This window comes from Mandrillus leucophaeus, unplaced genomic scaffold (assembly GCF_000951045.1).
Source record: "Mandrillus leucophaeus isolate KB7577 unplaced genomic scaffold, Mleu.le_1.0 Scaffold1029, whole genome shotgun sequence".
Classification (NCBI taxonomy): Eukaryota; Metazoa; Chordata; class Mammalia; order Primates; family Cercopithecidae; genus Mandrillus; species Mandrillus leucophaeus.
The window spans coordinates 842,721-856,978 of record NW_012098421.1 but is presented as its reverse complement, the minus strand read 5'-3'; the positions used below and the strand labels follow the sequence as shown (position 1 = coordinate 856,978).

The following is a 14,258-nucleotide window of genomic DNA, read 5'->3' as shown; positions in this document are numbered from 1 at the left end:
GCTCCCTCCAAGATGCAGTTAGGGTTTCTGGTCTCATTCTTGGAAGAGTTCTGTTGAATGAATTAAACTGGAATCATCTTCCTTTCCCGGGAAACTGTTGTGTCTTTTGTCTGCTCTGCCTCTGGGTGAAATCTGTAGTCCTTACTTGCTGCTATTTTCTGCCATCCTAATAATAGCTCATTGTTAGGCAGACATGACGCAAATACACTTCTCACTATCTTGGGAGATTTGGAGGGTCTTACCTTCTTATTTAAGTTATTTGTTTAATTATTTCTTCTTCTTTTTCTTTTTTCAGTTTGTTCTCTTTGTTTTCCCTTAGTTGGTAAAGAAGACAAGTTGTTGATGGAGGAAATTGGCAAAATATCAGCACATCTTGAGTTCTTTGGTGATCTGCCTTCTCCAGAATCTTCTGATCTGTCCCTACACCTGTATGAAAAGTGCTTCACACAATGAAACTGTCCTTACTTGGTGTCATAAGTGAACTTACTAAATTTGGTGTGTGCCATCAATAACCCCTCACCTTTCCATCTGGGGTAGCAGCTACAATTACCTCTTTTTTTTTACTATCTTGTTTTGCCCTAGAACAGGCAGGAACATCTTATATTCAACAGCTTATCTTCATAGGTGCAGGACAAAGACAGAACTAGAAGTCATCCCTCTGCTTACCTGAGACAAATGCATATTTGACATGCTTTGGGAATCAGGCACATCCACCCCTGACCCTCTGCTGGGAGCATTTTTTATTTAAGATATTTTTGGTTCATTTCTTGAACCTCCTTTCTACCTCCAGTTATCCCTGAGTCCCACTCACACCCCTCTTCTTTATTACTCCCTAGAAAGGAAGTAGAAAGGCAAAAGACTTTTGCCACTGAGTCACTGAAAAGAAAGAAACCTGATAATCTGGGAATTAAGGGAAGCCAGGGAAACATATCCTCAACCCTTAAGGTGAAGCTCCCAGTAGTCACCATTCCAAGAATATGGGACCTCAAACTCAAGCACCTTTCTTGAGACAGAGTCTTAATAATGAAATCTGGGAATGGGAATGCATGTGTTTCTTTGTCTATCTCGACATTTTTTTCAAGACCATTTTTGTAGCCATCCACAGCTGCTTTGTAGGCACAAAGAAAGGGGCCCTACTTCCCAGGCTGTGGCTGTGAAAAGAAGATAAAAATTTCAGGACTCCAAACTCACTATGCCAAAGGGCAAAGTTAAGCTTGGGAACGGAGTCACTCAAAATTGCCTTTCATTTTGTTCCTAAATAGATAGCTACAAAGGTAGAAGGTTACAGGCCTCCCCAGGGAGCCTCCCTCACAATTCGCTCACAAGAAAATTCTCTGTGCACCCCAATGTGCAGAAATGTATATCAAAACATTCATTGAAACATCTCAGCCCTGGATCTAAGATTGGGTGAGGTATAGGAAGAAAGGGTAATGTACCAAAAAAAAAAAAAAAAAAAAAAAAAAAAACTAGAGTAAGATATGGTTTCTGTCTTCTGGAAGTTAAAAGCACAGCTTATCTTCATAGTTAGAGAACAAACGCAGGATTAGGAGTCATCCCTATGCTCACCTGAGACAAATGCATTTGAATACTTCCTTTACTCTATGTTTACTTTATCTTACCTAAAAATGCAGATTCACTGAGCCGGAGCCAATACATAGTTGACTATTCCTCTATCCCTTCTTTTCACATTTAAAATGTGGATTCAGTGAACACCAATCTAGCTTCAAAAGAATGTAATTGCTTGCCTATTCTTCCCTATTTTTTTTTTCCCAAATCACAGATGTTCCTGTGACTTTGCCTGCCTTTTTCCCGGGCGCATTCTCAACCTTGGCAGAATAAATCTCTAGATTGATTGAGTCGTCTCAGTCATTTTCTTTGGTTTTACACGGCCAAAGCATACCTTCCCTCTGTGGCCTTCCTTTGGTCATTAAGGATATTCTTTCTGCCATCGGGTAACCAGGTGGTACTACCTCAACCAGAGCCACCATCTTCACATGGGCACTTCTGCACCTTACTCTAAGATGTAGTTGCCACTGAGCAAATATGTATCCATTTGACTTCCAACTCTTTTCTTTTAATTAACATTGGCATTTTTTAATTTGCTTTTTTCATTGACAAAAAAATATATATGTATGGTATACAAAATATATACATTATCGAACCGGGAAATGAAGCTACTAAACATACACTTTACTTCACACACATCATTTTCTGTGGTGAAAACACTTAAAACCTACTCAGCAATTTTCAAGTAGACAATACATTGTGATTAGCCACCATGTGGTACAATAGATCTCTTAAACTTATTTCTCCTCTCTGGAATTTTGTATCCTTTGAACAATATCTCCCTAATTCTCCCTAATTTTCAACTTCCTTTGTTCACAATGTCTTCAATTCTTTCTCCCAACCAGAAGGCTCTCCAGTCTCCATCCCTACCATCCAAATTCTCTGTATGATTCAGGGTTCAAAAGAGGTTCCAACCGTGCCGTGAGACTCCTCCCCCCACTCTGGTTCTTGCTAGTAGCTCTTTTAATTATGTTCTCTAGCACTTGTTATAGTGATTCATATCCTGGATATGCATGTGAATCGCCTGTGGACTGTTTAAAAATATAGACCCTGACTAGACAGACCTAATCAGAATCTCTGTGCGTGAACTGCAGGCATCTGTAGTTTCACAAAGCTTCTAATGCACAGCGAGGGTATGAGAAAAACAGGTAATATATAAATGACTAATTTTAGTGTTTAACCATACCATGCCTGTTGCTACTTATCTGTCTTTTTAACTTCTAGAAGACAGAAACCATATCTTTCTCTAGTTTTTTGTTGTTGTTGTTGTTGTTTGTTTGTTTGTTTTTTGTTGGTTTTTTTTTTTTTTTGGTACATTACCCTTTCTTCCTATACCTCACCCAATCTTAGATCCAGGGCTGAGATGTTTCAATGAATATTTTGATATACATTTCTGCACATAGTAAAATCACCTAAGGGTTCAACAAACATTTTTTAATAATTTCACTGTGCCAGGCACTGGATCTAGGAAGATGAAAGCAATATGAGTTCTTTTAGACTAGAATCCATAGCTAACAGGTAAATGTTGTTGAGACTGTCATTTTGCTGCTGGGACACATATGGGCCAAGAAAGGTTTGCCATGATTAAAATGATTGACTTCTGAAAGAGGAGAGTGGAGGATGGAAGGAGCCTCTGGGTTTACAAAGGATAAAGGTTTCAGAGTATTTTGACGAGGTTCTACTATTTGTGCCATCATCCATTCCACACCTTCCTATGCTGTGCAACGAGCAGGGATAGGTTATAAACCAAATATCTGCACATCTCCCTCCAAATGGCCACTCATTGGAAAAATAATGTATAGCTTTCCTGCTAAAGGAATAGAGCAGGTACATGAGGCATATAAGTGAGAGCGCATGCTATGGTGTAAACATGGGCTGCATCCAGGTGTCCGTGGATGGTGTGTGTGCAAGGTCAGCTCTACCGCTTTCTGCAGGCTGCTGGTATCTCCTTGTTCCATCCCTCAGCTCCTAAGGCTGCCCAGACAATATTGGCAAAATCATGCGGGGTTTCTCTTAGGTGTCCCACTCTGTCCTTCCCATATCTATCTCCCCTAGAGTATTTTCTTCTTTTATTGCCACATATCCCCAAAATCTCTCTTCTCTTTAGCAAAAACTTTTTGTGTGTGTGTGTGAGATGGAGTCTTGTTCTGCCACTCAGGCTGGAGTGCAGTTGTGCAATTATAACTCACTGCAGCCTCAAGCTCTTGGGCTCAAGGGATCCTCCCACCTCAGCCTCCCTAGAAGCTAGGACTGTGGGCACCCATCACCATGCCCAGCTAATTTGTAAACATTTTTAGAGATGAGGTCTCACTATGTTGCCCAGACTGGTCCCAAACTCCTAGCCTCAGCTTCCCAAAATGCTGTTATTAGAGATATGAGCCACTGTGCCCAGCCCTAAAATCAATTCTTAAGAATGGATCGTAGAACTAAATTTACAGAAAGATGTACTTCACTGATAAAGCACTTGGATCTTACCAGATAAATAAAAAAGTAACATTTATTGAGTTCCTAATGTGTGCCAGGGTCTACCATGTTGACGCATTATTAGCAAATTAAATAGGGAAGATGATTGAAGGGTTGGGGTCTCCTACACCTCAGCACCTGTGACACATAGATGGCTGCTTCCTCTTCTTCCTCCTAAGGTGAGCCTTGCCTGCTGCCTCTTGAAGGACCACACACTTAGTCTTTATTTCAGATCCCTTTTGAAGCAGATCTTAGAACCTCTTTGTGTCTGCTTTTTTCCTATGAGCAACTAGTTTCTTTTGCTCCCAACTCCTTTTCCAAGAGGCACAAAGTTATTTTCTAAACTAGGCCACTGGTAACCCCTAGAAAAAAAGTTTCCAATGATGGCTGCCATCTTGACAAATGGCCTTGATTCCAATGCACTCTTCTACATATGATCTACATACATGCAATATCAATCTTAATTTACATGTGATTTCAATCTATATGCAATATTACTTTGTATTTGTAACATCACCCTTTTACATGCAATGTGGCAGCGATCCATTTACTCTAAGGGATCATAATACTTCTACCTGATAGTGTTGTAGTGAAGATTCAGTGAAATAATACAGGTAATGAACCTACAACAGTGCCCAGCATAGAGCAAGCACTCCACAAAGGTCCTCACTGTTGTCATCACTCTCCCTTCTGAAAGACTGTTGATAGTGTGATGTTCCTCAGACTACCTTCATTAGTTCCAAGCTGCCCAATTTCCTCCATCCCTCCCTCTTCCCACATACTCTCCCTTCTTCCTCTTTCCATAGAATTTCCATCAATGGTAGTGGTGGTGGTATTAAGAGCAGAAACAGAATTAAGAATAAATGGAAAGGTATTTCAGGTTGCCTCCTTAGCCATAACTAATTATAATTGTTTCCTTAGCATCAATAAACATGAAGACTTCTGGCTGTAAAGGCATGTCAGGCACTGCTCCAGTTGGAGTTTCCAGCCCTCTCCTTGCTTCCTGTCACATATGACTCTGCAGGCTGCCACTAGACACTGTGGCTTCCTGTTAGACCTGCTTTGTGTGAACTTTGCTGTCATTGGGAATTTAATCACCTTTCTGAGACAGGGACCACTGTTTTGTTAATCTGAACCAAGTTGTGATGTCAGAAAGGAAAATTAGCAACAGTTAGGTTCCAGTGTTATGAACCACTACTTAGGGTGCCCTGTCTCTGTCTAGACAAAGAAAAGTACAGTGATCCTAAATGTAAGTAATTCATCATGACACAAAGAAAGTTAAAGGAAAATTAACTTCATAGCATAAAACAGCAGTGACATATAAACATACAGAACGAGTAGAAAAGATACTCAAGTTAACATTGTGGTTGAGAGGAGATCCATGGAGTGAACTTAAAATAAATGTATCATTACAGAAAAGGTTGAGAATCTCTCAGGCACTTTAGCCTCTGGATGTCCCAGACTATTTGATGCTGTTTATGTTCTATGCTAGGACAAAACCAAACAGGCCCACTGAAAGCCAAGCCAGGTCACTGGTGATATTCCTAGGCCTGGCTGCAGGAACCTTTAGGGGCTACATGCCCTTCCTTTGGAGAAAAATGTTATCCTCTCTTACCTTCTGCTCTTGACTAAATAGATTCTATACCATCATCCCCTTGAGAAAAACGGGCAGGATCCAATCTCAGTTTTCTGTCTGTGTAATGCAGATATTAGGTGCCATTAGGCAGCACAGCCTGGAGTTCTCATTTTCTTTTGAATGTAATAGCTTCTTGCAAGTAACTTAAAAGCAGTTGTGCAGCTACATTTGGCTTTAGCAAAAGAAGAAATCTATGAAAATTTAAAAATTAATATAGAACAAGGGAGACATTATGTGATTTTTAAAGGATTGTTGTCAAGGTACCTTGTATCTGGGTGGGGAGAAAGAAACTATCAGGTTTAGGCTGAGAGTTAGATTTCACTCTGCTTAGTGGGGTTCCTGTCCAATTTGTTAGTACCCTGGTGTCAGAGAGACAGGGGTTCCCCTGAGACAATTTCAGGTTTGTTTGGTGCTTTGAGAGGCCAAGCTGGGGAGAGGTTCAAGGAGGTGCCTGTTACCACCAATGAGAACAAGGGATGCATTTCCAGGGGTTTGGTTTGGAGGTGGATGGAGTCTACCTTCCACAGGGACATTGGCTATTTGGGGACAGATATAGGCTACCAAGGTCAAGTGTTTAATCCTCAATTCAATGCTGAAAGAAAGATGTTTCTTTCAATAGACCAAATTTCCTCATACTCACCCAAGAACTTCCAGATTTAAGAGGGCACTAACATGTAGTGAGAACCCAATAATGTATATATTATTATGGATGGATGGAGGAATGTCAATGCCAATAGCTAGCCACAGGACACAAGTTCTTTGCTAGTATAGTTAGGTGAAAAATAATCTAGACTCATGAGTGTCGAATGGGCCCAGATAGTAATTCAGGGTAGGTCGTTGACAAAATGGCAGGTTTGAGGGATTACGTTCAGTAGATTCGGGATATTTTCATATTCATTCAGGAAATAAATAAAAGGGGAGCACCAGGGGTGATTCTAAGTGTTACACATGGCACAACACCCAAGTAAAGACATTGAATTAGTGATTTTAAAACTTCTCACCAAAAAAACTCATGCAGGGGAGTTTCATCTTCTCACAGGCTGCCTGGATTCACCTCAGACAGGCAGCAGGCTGAGACAGGGCCATTGAGTTTTAGTGGATTGAGTCTATAGCTTCTGATCTGACTCTCCACTGAGGAAGTAGAAGTCTTTGGTGCCCAGGAAATTAGAGTGAATGGGAGATGACAAGGTCATTGCTGAGACTGTTTCCTGTGCAGGGATCAAGTTACTTTAGAACCTGGATCTCTCAGAATGAATTACTCGGGTCTCTGAACCTCAAACCAAATAGATGAGCTTTATATTTAGGCAGCACATTTCAAGACTGAAATCAAAATTGTCATTTTGACTACAGTGTCTCTTACTTGGAGCCATGGCAAACAGGAAGGAAAAAGGTGATGTGGGGCTTCCCTAGAGCTTCTAGAAGAGTAGGAAGAATGACCACTCTCATTTGACACCTCTATAACAGCTGCTGTGTTGTGATTAGATACATTAATATGATTAAAGATTCCATCTTTTTATGAGGTTCCCAGACTTTTTCAATTTTGTTAAGAAACAATCAGAATCGTTAAATAACTCTTCCAAAGCAGGTGACAGAGTCAAGATTTGAATCCAGGGTTTTGATATTGCAGCCCATCTTCTTTTTCTAGAGCTACCAAGGGATTCATGGCACATCACACCTAGGTGTGCTATGGCGGGAAGCAGAATGCCAGGGGAATGTGTACTTCATTCATGTCATTGCAAATTAATTTATTTGCGTTATCTCTTCTGGCACATCAGTTAGCAATAGCAGAAGATTTAAATTAGATTTTCTTTAAGGGGATGTCCATGACTAGATTCTTGCTTGAAGACCTTCAAGGCAGGCACTAGTGGTGGGGCCTGACGTCTGCAGCATGTCCTTGTGAAGGAGAATCTGAGCTGGCCCCTCTACCTTCTGAGTTACTATGCTAAGAAAGGAAACAGACAAACAGCAGGAGGTTGCAGTTCCCAGAAAAGGCATTGTTCTTCTCCAACCGCCTCTGCTGTCTACCCTGTTACCTAAACAATATTACTCTAAATACCTGAAATAGTCATCTTCCAGGAATACACCTGATACTTGCAAAACAGGACAGGTTTCTGTCCATAGGACTTTAAGATGCAAGTAAGTTTTGGGTTTTCTCTGTATGCCTCATTGGTCCTCGTTGTTTCCCTAACACCAGTTCATTTTCTGATTTTTTTTTCTCTTTGGCCAAGTGCCTCGTTTTCACACCGTGTTAGTAACAACCATTGCGTAGACCAGTGGCATGCATGGCTGGCTTGCATAGATCCCACTCTTCAACTTCATGTTTGAGCATATGCCATGTCTTACATCTCCCTGTCCTGTGAGTGATGTTGCAATCAATACAAATAAACTTCAGGGGCCCTAGGCTATAGGTAAACTGTGCCAGCATAAATCCATGAGGTGTTGAGAATCTCTATGTCACATACTCTGATGCTCTGTAATTCTATTTTTCTGGCTACCAGAGCCCTCCCACAGATTCCAGGGCTTGGTTTAGAAATCTCCCTGCCTTTCCCAACTTGGCTCACAATGATCCCACCCAAAAATTTGTACTTCTCAGGGGAGACAATGGAACAATGGGAACTATAGGGGTTATGTTATTCTCACTATTTGACTCAATCTGAACTGTGTCCACTGTAACAGTTAAGGTGTAGGCAAATAGGCAAATCTCTCTCAAAATCATCCCTGGGCCACCAGCATCAGAATTAGGCACTTGTTAAAAATGTAGATCCCCTCAGGACCTCCTATTTATTCAGAATTTCTGCAGTCAATACCCAGAAATCTGAATTTTAGACAAGCTCCCTTTGTGTCAGAGCCCCTGCAGGAAACTGATGACACACTCAAATTAGGATAGTCTTAGGAGAGTTTAATAAAGCGACCATTTCAGAGAGGTAGTCAGGGTAAGGAGAAGTCGCAAGTGCTGTGCGCTGTTAAGAGCCTGGGTGCAGCTATGCAGGTGCACGCGCAGCAAGTGGGTTACTGGAATCTGGAGCAGAGGGACTGTGGGAAGGGCCATAAGATAGTATGTGCTTGGGATTTTGCCATGGAGGGACACAGCCAGTGCTTGATGGCCTGATAGGGGTATAAGCACCTAACCCCACTTTGCCAGTCTTCTGCAAACCAGAAGCCAGAGGCAAGAGAGCCTGTTGTTTTGCTACACAGGAGGCCACCCCTGGGTGAGAAGGATGGTGAGTGGATTTGCGGGACAAATGGAGACTGCCTGGCCCCTGACCCACCCACAGCAAACCTTGAGAACCACTGGGCTAAACATTTCTCTTGTCCCAGGCCGATTAAGTCCAGTCTCAGTTCCATAAATGAGACAGAGGGTGAAGGGAAGTAGAAGAAGAGGTGAAAATGGAAGATCCTATTATGGGAAATCCAGGGAAAGCCAGAGATCCAGGAAAAGAGGATTAGGGAGCTGCAATTGTGCGAGCAAGTCTAGACTTCACTTCCCTGGCGTGCTCCGAATTCCCCTCATGCTGCCCTGTGCTTTTGGTCACCTTCCCCTGTGTGTATGTGTGTGTGTGTGTGTGTGTGTGTGTGTGTTTTCCTGCCTCCTTTTGCTTGGCACTTTTTCCCTAACTCCCCAACCTAGCATAAGACTCTTCTCTTCAGTGCTCTGGGAATTGCAGGCAGCATTTTGCATGTTTTAACTCTTCCTGTGGTCTCCATGATCTGCTACAAGTGGTTCCTATGTTCATGGGCACTTTTTCAAGACTTCATCTGACTGTTTCTGGAAGAGTCTGTGACTACAGTAGTCTTCCCTTATCCACAGTTTTGCTTCCTGCAGTTTTAACTACCCTGCAGAACAGTACGACGAGGTATTTTGAAAGAGAGAGAGAAAGATCACATTTACATAGCTTTTATTGCAGTATATTGTTACAACTATTCTAGTTTATTGTTGTTAATCTCTTACTACACCTAATTTATAAATTAAACTTTATCATATATACACATGTATAGGAAAGCACATAGCATGTAAAGAGTCTGGTGCTATCAGCAGTTTCAGGCATCCACCAGGGGTCTTAGAATATATCCCCCATGGATAAGGGGGGACCACTACACTTTCTAGCAAAGCTGTGACATTGAACAGAGAGCTGAAACACCAGTGAGAGCCACTAGACCAAAGGTGAGTGTTGGGGGAATCTTTAGAGAAAGCTCTTGTGGCATTTTTAAAAGAGTTTATTGAGGTGCTTGATAAATTCAAGATTAACTAAATTGTCTCAGATTATATGTTTTCAGACCAGGGATTGCTGCCAGCTCCCTGAAAGTAACCATTTATCTTATGGGTATTTTAGCAGTTCATATGGTGGAAACGGTCCCAAATCCTACCTTCATGATTTTCTTTTAAATATGGTACACTTCACTAATTTGCATGTCATCCTTGCGCAGGGGCCAATGCTAATCTTCTCTGCATCGTTCCAATTTTAGCATATGTGCTGCTGAAGCAAACAACGAAAAAAGTATGCATTTTTTCAGTAAGAAAAATGCATACTTTTTCACTTGTTTGATGACACACTTTGCCCTCCAACTATATTTTCTTTGTTACACACAGCTACACTTTGCTATGCCCCTGCATCCTTCTTGTTGCATCGGATTCCATGTAAAACAAAGAGAATAAAAATTAGATTATCTCCCATCTACCTGGGGAAGTCTGACAGCAAAGCATAAAATCCATTGACTTTTCCCCTGTTTTCAACTGAAAATGGAATTTGAATTTTACTCTCTTCTTCACACCCTAAATCCAACCATTTGTTCATCTAAGCGCATATGCATTTCACCACAAAGACTCAAATCCACTGGGGAAGAACAAACCGTAATAGTTTACATTTATTGAGCATTTACTACATACCTGTCATTATTCTAATGCTTACTGTAGATTATTTTATTTAATCCTCACAAGCACGCTGTGAAGCAGGTACTTATTATTGCCACATTTCAAATGTGGAAGGTGAGGCACACGACAGTTAAATAACTTGCCTAGGCTCATACTCCTGCTAAATCTTAGAGCCAAGATTAAAACCAAGGCAGTGTGACTTGAGCCTGTGCCCTGAACCACAAAACCATGCTGTCTCTCTGAGTATGAAGAGTTTCTGTACTTAAGTTTGCCCTTCTGTTTCCTTTCATTATTCATTTTTATCAACAGACATTCATAGAGTGTCAAGCACTGGTGGCGAGAAGCTGAATAAGACTGGTTCTCCTTTTGAGCAGGAACATGGGAGGTCTACAGAACAGGGGAGTGATAGATCCCTGCAATACATGTGAGAGGCAGAATAAGAGGTAGGAGTAAAGTGCCCTGGAAAGACAGAGCAGGAAGTGACTTTTCAGGGAAGTTTTTGGAAAACATCGTCGTTGAGGTCACAGTTAACCCTGTCAAATAGCAGGTACGTGATAGATCTTTCAATGAATCGCAACAGAAATTCAACAAGAAGAGAAAATAATGATAAATGAAAGAAACACCAAGGGCAGAGAGTGGCTCTTGACTTTGCTCCCCATTTTGAGACTCCATTTGTGTATAGCAGATTGGCAGCAGAATGGGAGTTCCTGAGATTTAACTCTCATGAGATGCCGTGGGTCCCTGTGTGCCTGAATCAGGACCTAGAGGTGGCTGAGAGTCCAGCTTACTGGTGGAGGGGAGGAAAGGTTTATTTTCTTCGCACATCCATCGCTAGGTTCATGGGTGAGGTGCCCCTTACAAAAGACAGATTTACAAGAGAAAGGTATACAAAGGTATTAATATAAGTTTTATGTGGTTGGGGAGCCTTTGGAAATGAAGATCCAAAGAAAGAGAGAAGTGTGTTTATTTTTGGGTTGATGAAGAGTGGATAGTCATGGAGAAATATGATTGGAGGACAAAAAGGTGTGACCTGATGGTAACAACCTGAGGGGAACTTAGCAAGACCTCCTTGTTCAGATTCTTCCTGGCCTCTGTGTCTTTGAGGATAAGGAAGTTCCCTTTCTCTAGGTATCGGGATGGCACTTTTTTTTTTTTTTTTTTTTTTTAACTGAGTCTCATTCTGTCACCTAGGCTGGAGTGCAGAGTCTCAGCTCACTGCAACCTCCGCCTCCCAAGTTCAAGCGATTCTCCTGCCTCAGCCTCCCGAGTAGCTGGGACTACGGGCGCATGCCACCATGCCTGGCTAATTTTTTGCATTTTTAGTAGAGATGGGGTTTCACTGTGTTAGCCAGAATGGTCTCTATCTCCTGACCACATGATCTACCCACCTCAGCCTCCCAAAATGCTGGGATTACAGGCATGAGCCACTGCACATGGCCTGAAGACACCTCTTGAATGAGGATCTTATGGCCTCTTTCAGGTGGTCAGAAAATTCTGTCTAGGTTTTATAGCCTGCTTAAGGGAAGAAGGGCAAGAGAAGGTCAGAGAGTGTCCTTACTGCTTCTACTGTTTTCTAAAATGCCAAGGGGCCATATTTTATAGCAGCGTGTCCTGAACTCCAACAGCAAGGGTAGAACAGGGCAGGATGATAGCCCAGTCAGGAAGTGAATGAATGGGACTCACAGCCACACTGAGTGTCTCTAGTGACACCAAGAGCTCAGGTGAGGCTAAATCAGTCAGGACCCCCCAGGGGCCCAAAGAGGATGGTCAGGAGTAGGATAAAGACCTCACTAGTCATAGAACAGAGATAGGAGGGATGTTTTCTCTGCACATGCCAGTTATAACAGTTGAATATGCACTCCCCAGTACTCCCGGAGACTCTTACGTTGTGAGAAAGTCAGTCCTTTCAGAATGTGGAAGACTTGTCAGTTGTACCTGCCAAATCCACCTGTATACTTTGCTATAGTATCAGAAATGATTCCTTTTTGTTTTATTTTCTCTCTCCCCATGGACCAAGATGGATTTCCAGCCTGGATGCTTTAGTGGGGATTCTACCCAGTGGTGGGGGGAAGGACCACGTGCCCTTCCAACCTTGCGTCAGCAATCCCATGAGGCTCACCATGAGTCACTGCCAGCGGCCCAGACTCAGCTGTGTGGAGTCTCAGACCCTGGGGCGAAACCAGCTAAGTTCATGGGTCTTTCCTGTCTGTGTTCTCAGTGACTCACCCGAAACAGATAATAACAGTGAGGTTGAGCACACCATGTGACTGGTATCAGCCAGAACAGGTCATGCTGTTAACCCTTGGATCCCAGGCCACTGACTGCCGACTCCCAGGCCCTAGGACAGGCCCATGACACACTTGAGTGGTGTCTCCTTCCTTTCTCTCTGAGGTCCTTGGTCAAGGTTTCAGTTTTGGAAATATGACCTTCCCTTGTAAAGGATCTCAAACTTGGGGTGGTTACCGATAGAGACTGCACCAATAACTACTACCCAGGAGGGCCCCATTGTCCCAAAACACCACCAGAGCACAAGTGAGGAGTTTTCATTCATCAAATTGGGTGTTCTTCAAAGTCGCCAAGGTGCAGATCCTGACTCCTTTCCTGGTTCTTTCCATCAGCTGGGTGATTCCCAAAGTCTGGGGAAAGAAAGAGAATGGAGGAATTTAAGAATGGAACAGATGATTTCTTCCACCTCAGACAAGCAGACTGTGAGCTCACCGTGTATCTTAAGTATTTGTGGGAAGGGTCCCAGGCAGGAACGTAACATGTCAGCACATGACTTAAAGGCTTGGTGACAGAACAAGGATCCACGCAGCTCAGCTGCCCTGCCAGGGTGTCCTCATTGGCTCACCAGCTTCAGATCACGCCCCAGGGATGCTGCATTAATTATGAAAACCTCTGGTCAAGGCTGAAAGCCTGCAGGATGGATATGTACTATGACCTCATCATTCACATGGGATAGTCCAGAGGTCTCTAAGACTCTCCAAAACATTGTTATGGTGCAACCTTTACCCCATAATATGTGACAGAGCATAACCCAAAATTTAAGTGATCCTTGCTGACCTTTAATGAGGTTAAAATGAAAAAACAAAACAAACAAACAAACAAAAGGCAAGATGAGCTGAGATGCTGAGACTTGGCAGTGATCTGAGTGCTGAGAGTTGCTGATTCTTCAAGATACACGTTATGCCAGGTCATGGGGCAGGGTGTATATGTACATATGTGTGTTAGTGTGAAAGAGTGGGAGACTGGGTGGGAGACTGGAGTAGGGAGAGGGATGGGACATGTTGCTATGGAGAGAGAACAGTGAAACAGGCAGTATGACCAAGAATACAATCATATCAGACAGTTGAGGATCTGGGTCTCAGCCTGACATTCACTACCCAGGTGACTTTGACAATTCATGAGTCTTCTCTCTTTCACCTGTAAAAAGTGGGATAACGAAGGTAAATTTGCTCAGTGAGGAGATAATATGTGTAATTGCCTAGGAGAGTTCTAGTCACATAGCAGATCATCAGTGAAGGTCCAGCAAGCCAGGCCAGAAAATTTTATGAACAGTGAAAACTGCAGCCCCAAGTTCTGTGTGTTTCTCAATAGGAAAACACCTGTATCCCATTTTATGGTGTACAAACACTTTCACTTATGTCACCTCATTCTTCCTCTCAGAAACCCTCTAAGGAAGTTATTGTAGTGATGAGGAAACTGAGGCCCAAGGCCACACAG

General features: G+C 42.5%; 1 long non-coding RNA gene across 1 annotated transcript; it reads right to left on the bottom strand.

Annotated features, from left to right (window-relative positions):
• Window positions 1-335: 335 nt before the first annotated feature.
• On the bottom strand, window positions 336-13,384 carry LOC105537860. Its single transcript, XR_001005788.1, has 4 exons — window positions 13,254-13,384; window positions 13,027-13,171; window positions 7,026-7,080; window positions 336-426 (listed from the first exon to the last, which is right to left on the bottom strand). It is a non-coding gene; the product is annotated as an uncharacterized LOC105537860 (long non-coding RNA).
• Window positions 13,385-14,258: the final 874 nt, after the last annotated feature.